The sequence below is a fragment of the Cynara cardunculus genome, assembly GCF_001531365.2.
Source record: "Cynara cardunculus var. scolymus isolate 2C chromosome LG 5, CcrdV1, whole genome shotgun sequence".
NCBI classification, from domain to species: Eukaryota; Viridiplantae; Streptophyta; class Magnoliopsida; order Asterales; family Asteraceae; genus Cynara; species Cynara cardunculus.
The window spans coordinates 29,487,120-29,494,429 of NC_037532.1; positions in this window are offsets into that span (position 1 = coordinate 29,487,120).

Consider the following 7,310-nt stretch of genomic DNA (forward strand, 5'->3'; position numbering starts at 1 on the left):
CAAGTTGACGTGCTTATTGATGGCTTATCTCTAAGTCCATCGCACTTTAACACTTTCAAGTGATCAACCCGTTAAGAAGTGTGCTTGGCTTTATAAAAACTCGAATGAAACAATGAAACGTCGTTTTCGAAAACACTTAGCTACTTTCGTTTGGTTTGAAAATCTCACATTTCCGTCTCACACCCAAACTATAAAAGCTTAGCCACTCATAACGGAAAGTAGAAAATAAATGACGAAAAGTAAAGACATAAATGTAAATTGCGTAAAGTAAATGACGATAAAATAAATTGCGGAAATGTAAATGACAATAAAGTAAATGACGGGAATGTAAATGACAAGAATGTAAATAGCGTAAAATAAATGACGGAATGTAAATAGCGGAATGTAGATGACGGAAATGTAAAGACGAGAAAATAAATAGCGGAAAATAAAAGAYAAGAAAGTAAATAAAGAAAAAGATGAAGATGAACTTGAAGAACTTGAAGAACACCCTTGGAGAGGGTTTAAAGCAAAAGGAAGAAAAGTTGGGAGAAAAAGTAGAGAGAATCCAATGGATGATGGATTAATTGGTAAGAAATATGGTAACCCTAGCCTCTTATTTATACCCAAAATGGTCACTAAAAGACAAAAGAACTAAGCTTGGAGGCTAAGTTTACCAACACTAGTTACATTACAACAAAAGTGAAACTAGCAAGTACAATTCATAACTAAAGTTTAACTAAATAGTACAAAAGCTAAACTAGAGAGTACATGAGCTTAACTAAAGAGTACATCTGATTTTCTACTAAAAATCCAGCCATTTTACAGCTGTATTCCACCTTCAAAAAGCCAATGTCTTGTTCATTAAGTCCTCCAAAAAGTCGTGCAAGACCCAGGCCAACGCTGCACCAATGCTGTAGCATTTGCTGTTTTCACAAAAACTCCTAATTAGCTTCAATTTTGCATGCCATCAAGTCAACCACAACATTTAGCTTCATAATAACAAAAGTATAAAGAAATAAATGAAAAGGACTCAAAGTGGGAATGAAAAGAAATTATTGTAATTAAAAAGACGTAAAAAGAGCGCGTTATGTGTTAAATTCTCAACACATATCAGTATCCGAAGAAGACCCCAGGCCTCCCCCTCACTTCAAACTTATATCCATTTGTTTCTATGTTTCTAGCATATACCAAACAACCAAAAATCCTCATGTGGTCATATGCTTGTTTTTGTTTAAAAAGAACCTCAAAAGGAGTTTTAAAGTTTATAACTTTGGAAGGAAGCCTATTTATGATGTAAGTGGCTGTTAAGATGCAATCTCCCCAAAATTTGATAGGTAAGTTAGCCTCAAATCTTAAGGCTCTAGCTATCTCAAGAAGGTGTCTGTGTTTTCGTTCAGCGACACCATTTTGTTGCGGGGTGTTTGGGCAAGAAGTCTCAAGAATGACACCTTTGGAAGCATAAAAATCACTTATGAAGTCCGAGGTGAATTCTCCTCCGTTGTTGCTCCTTATTCTTTTAACTTCTTTTCCAAATTGAGTTTTGATCATATTGCACAAGTTGATCAGATGATTGCTTGCTTCTGATTTGTGTTTAAGCAAAAACATCCAAACAGCTCTACTAAAATCATCAACCATAGTAAAAAATTAGCGTGCCCCTGTGAGCGAAGGAGTTCGATAATTTCCCCAGATATCACAATGAAGTAAATCAAAACATTTAATCGTTTTAATAAAACTTTTAGGAAAAGGAAATCTGGTATGTTTTGCCTTTATACACGAATCACAAACACTATTATTTGACCTAGGAACAAGATTTTCTAAAAACTAAAAATAACGTAACTTGGAGTCTGAAGCATGACCAAATCTTTTGTACCAAACTTCAATATCTGGTGAAGTCATCATTGCCATTTTCTTTTCTACCACCGAATCGATTCGATAGAGACCACCCTTTCACTTACCCATGCCAATCAAGTTCTTCTCGAGTAAGCCATGTATAAGACAAAAATCAGGGTAAAAAGTCACTACACAGTTCAAATCTGTGGTTATTCGATTGACAGAGAGCAAGTTGCATTTAAAATCAGGGATGAACAACACATTCCCAATTCTAATTTCGTTTGGCAAATTGAAATTCCCTTTTCCTTTAACTAGAATGGAATATTCATTTGGTATGGTGACAGGTGCCTCATGATTGCAATCTACCCTTTTTTCAAGTAGATTCAGATCACAAGTCATGTGTTCCGTAGCACCTGTATCAACAATCCATGAATTGTTGCCAACATCCTTACCAGCCATGTTACCGACGGATCCTACACCTTCTTTGTTAGTGTTCTTGAAGTGCTTGAGTATCTCCTGATATTGTTCGTTCGTCATGATGGGTACTTGTATGGTTTCAGTGTTGGCAAACACAACTTTGGGTCGACCTTTTTCTTTCTTTCCTTTTCCAGGCCACCACTCGGGATAGCCAATTTGCTTGAAGCAGCCATCTTTATTATGTCCCGTTCTACCATAGAAGGTACAATTTTCAACTTCATCATTGTCATTGCGTCTTGCCTCCTTCGTACCGCCTTTATTACGTTGTGGTGTTGATTTATTGGTTCCTTCCCTTTTGTTCTGAGCAAAGCTTTGAAAGGCAGCAACCTCATGTATGGGTCTTCTTGTGGCCGCTATAGCTCTTTGTTGTTCATCTTCTGCGACTAGATAATAAGTAATGCCAAACGTAGGAGTTGGTTTCGAGGCAAGAATCTGAATCTTAATCGTTGATTATCAAGTCCCATCAAAAACTCGTAGAGCCTCTCCTTTTCTTTTGCTTCGTTTAGTCTTTTTCCAGCATCACATGTACACCTTCCGCAGGTGCAATAAGGTGTTGGTGACACAGTTTGTATTTCGTCCCACAGTCCTCGCATCTTGGTGTAATAGGCTGAAACAGATGTACCGTTCTGAGCCGTGGTGGTCAAGGTCTGTTTTAGTTCATATGCTCGAGGAGCACTTTCCTTGCCAAATCTTTCTTCAAGATCGGCCCATATCTTCGCAGCGGTATTGCATGTTTGACGCTTGATCTGATATCCTTCTCCATGGCTGTAGTCAACCATCCCTTTATCATAGCATCACATCTCATCCATAACATATATTGTGTCGATTCCTCTTCTGGCCTTTTAATCGAACCATTAGCGAAATCGATTTTGTTCTTTGCGAACAAAAAATTCTCCATCTCTTGAACCCAATCTCCATAGTTGCTGTCAGAGAGAACATTGTTTACCTGCATCTGCCTTGGATAATCAAAGCAATGAAGATAATATGGAGAATTGGGATCGATGGTGTTCCATCGTTCTTCGGTGGCGGTGTCGCATTATCTCCGGCCATGGCGTCGTTGATGTTTGAGATGGATCAATCAATCCTTGCTCTGATACCATAAGAAAACAATCCTAATTATAATCAAATAAGGAAAACTCTCAAAGAAGATAAAGGTCAAGAAATAGAAAAAATAGGACAAATAAAAGGTAAGGAAGATAAGGAAAGGATAACAACAAAATCCTTTATGATCTTCACATATAATATTCACACTGCACCATTTGCCATTCAGCATTTGATTTCATCGCTTAGTGCTACGGTCAGTTGAAAAGAGAGCAAGGGAGTAGCCACCCTTTGTATTTCTTTCATTGTTCATGGATGTGAATTCAAAGCAAATGTTATATCTAACGGATAGCCCAATTAGAAAATTGAGTCCTATTGCAAACAACCTCAAATTAGATGCTTCATTCACATTTAAGAAACATATTTAATGAAATGGTCCGAATAAAGCAATCACCAAATACCCAAAGTCTAAAAATCAAAATGACCACTGAAACAAATGAAATATCAACTGGGTTTAAGGAAATCACTCAAAGAAACATTCAGTCATTCGTATTTCAGCATATAAACATTAAACATCAAGATTTCAATGTCAAGAAATCAAGGAAAATAAGCAAATCAAGAAATCAATAAACATTAAGCAATAAATCATGTAACTAGGTTTTAAATAATAAGATAAGTAATAAGAAAGAGAACACCCAGAGTGGTGAGAAAGTGAGAGCAAAAATAAGATTCGAGGATAGAAAAGTCACAGAAGCAGAAGAAGAAGCAGTCGTGGGAAAAAATCAGAGCAAAAATCCGATTGGTTGTGGCATGTGGGCGTAAGACAACGATGGTGGTCGACTTGCGCTTGATTATTGATTTATTGGTATATTCCATTTCGAGGTGGAGGCGTGGAGCGTCCCTGCAACCGGCCTCGTATGTCAGTAGCCAATAGGTGTCGATCAAACTGGAAAGACTCAAGACTGATAAATGATAATATAGAACAGGTTTGGGCTAGATGCCCCATAGGCTATGGATGCCCTAGGCGAAGGCCCATGTCGCCCATGCCAAGGTCCCTGGTTTCATTTATTTACAAAAGTTAATCTTGGCTTCAAATTTTTAAACAATCAACCCCCGAAGTTATACTATCATGGCTTCCGTTGTATAAGTTTTTCCTGGTTAGCTGAAGTTTAGGAGTTTGTTTTTTAGAAAGTACTGAAATCTTAAGTTCATATTTTTTTTAGTATGACTTCTCTAAAATTAACCATTATATGTGTTATGTCGTCCCTTTGATAAATGATAAACTCAGGTTTATTTTTTGTATTGAATAAATAGTATAAAATGACATAAATTCCATTTTATCGTTTTGTTTAAATTAAATGTGGAATTAAAATTAATTGTTTGATGAAGTTTCTCAAAAATGGTTTTCAAGTCTACCAAAACTTGGTGGTGTAGGGGTGGATACGAGTACAGTTAGTCAGTTTGAAAACTTTTTAACAGTTTTGGTCGGTTTTTTTGAGTTTTTGTACACCCTTAGTCCTAGGTTTTTTATATATTAAGGTATATATGGATTGGGTTGTTTGCGTAGATTAATATAAGTTGTTTGTTTTTGTGATGTTCAACAATCTGGATGACACAAACGATCATTTTACCACTCGTCTGGATAAAACGTTGAATCAATATGATTGTTGATAAACGTGTCGAATGCAAAAATTGAATGATAAAAAGTATCATGTTAGGTGTTGTTTTAAATAAAAGCAATTTGATAAAAACATAATGATATAATTCAATAAAATTACAATAACAACGTTTTGTTTTATTAATCTGGATATCCAACTTGCTATGCGAGCCGACTAATCCCAGGGCGACTACCTGCTTTGCAGATAGCCCGGAGTCACCGCATTTGAACCTCCGTGGCCACAAAGAGATTTTTATTCCTTCTTGAATTTGAACCCGAGACCTCCTCGTACTTTTGACATTTGGAGTCAAGCTCAAACCAATCAGGCACCACCCTTGTGGTTTACTATAACAACGTTAATAAGTAGTTATGACTAAAAGAATAAAAATCATGATTTGGGTACTTTCTTAAATTTAAGCATGTGATACTGATATATTTGTAATTTCATCATGTAAATTAGCATACATTATGTCCATTTTCGATACACAATTCACTGAATAACCATCAGCCTACATCTTTCTACAAATCAATGTTTAAATAAAAAATCCACCCTTTTTCATAAAATAATTCAAAATGTTCAAGATTAGGTGTTAAGATTTGTGAGAATGATGAGACCTATGAGACCATAGTGAATGTTCAGTGCGTGTCATATGTGAAGGTTTAATGTGTTTTTCTAATTACTATTCGTCGTGCTTTCATGTGGTTTTTCGTTTTTTTTTTCATGTAAAAGTTCAGTCTTGTGGCTATGTGATGTTTTCGCTATGATATTAGTGTTTTTTACTGGAAACATTCAATATTTTGCTGTAAAAATTCAACAAGATTAAGTAATCTAAAAACGTAAAAATAATTCAAAATGAGGGTTGGTCAAAAATTATATTTTAGCCAATTTATTTTGTATGGTTAACATTTTTTTTTTGCTAAAAGGGGGTTGACCAAAATGAGTCAACTCATGAGCTCGAAGGGTCAGACAAAATAAGCCAACAACATGAGTTTAGATGATCGATCAAGAGGAGCCAACCTCATGAGTTGCCATAAAGACATCTCAACCTCCCTTCTTATACCCACTATTCATTGTAAATCTTTCATATCTCTATCAATGTGAGATATACATAACTCAACCACAATTTAAGAAATGAAGAATACTCATTACTTATGACGTCACCTCATCCCTTGTAAGTTTTACTCTAAAATATATAAAGATATAAAAATAAATATAAAAATTACTAATTGGTTTTGCCATCTGGTTGGCTATGATTTAAACCATGGTTTTTCATTACTGTAATTTTCATTGTTTGGATGGAAATGGTTTTGATTTCAACCATGCCTATACATTTGATAGACATCTTTCATATTGTATACATGTAGAAAAGTATTTTCACAATTATAAGTTTTACCATTTGATTGGCTTTGATAGATTTCAACCATGTTTTTTTATAACTATATTTTTTATCGTTGGTTGGAATTGGTTTTGATTCCAACCCACGACTATAGATTTCAAAGACATATCTCTTTTTCCAATCTATCATTTTTCTACCAACATAGAAAAATCAAAACACACCACATTTCAATATTTGAGAATACTCAAGTCTTATAATGTCACCTTACAATGCTTGGTTGATCTTTTAATAAGATTTGTTTTATATAATAAACGTTGTTTTGCAAAAATAGGGCCATAAAAATAAGACAACTCATGAGTCAAACCTCATTAGTTGACACAATTATCATCTCATCCTTCATTCTTATACATGTCTCTTTATTATATTCTTTCAAATTCTCACCAAGTGAGATATCTAAAACTCAACAACAGTTCACTATTTGGAAATACTTCATTCTCATAATGTCGGCTCAATACCTCTCTGTTCTTCATTTAATACCACTTCATTCTTTGTGTAATTTATTTTAATATACATAAAGATAAAGAGTTTTTTATTTTGTATGATTTTTTTTCTTGCTAAAATGAGGTTGGCCAAAATGAATAAACTCATGAGTTCGGAGGGTTGGCCCAAATGAGCCAACAATGTGAGTTTAGATGATTGATCAAAAGGAGCCAACATCCGAAGTTGCCATAAAAGCATCTCAAATTTCCCTTTAAAATACTTATCATTCGTTGTAAATATTTCATATCTTCATCAATGTGGGATACACAAACTCAACCATAATTCAAGAAATGAAGAATGCTCACTTCTTAGGATGTCACCTCATTTTTTGTGGATTTTACTTTAATTATATATATAAAGATATAGATAGAATATCACACTTTATTTCATTTTTTCATCAATGTGAGATTTCCAAAAGCCAACCATAACGCAAGATTTTAAAATAC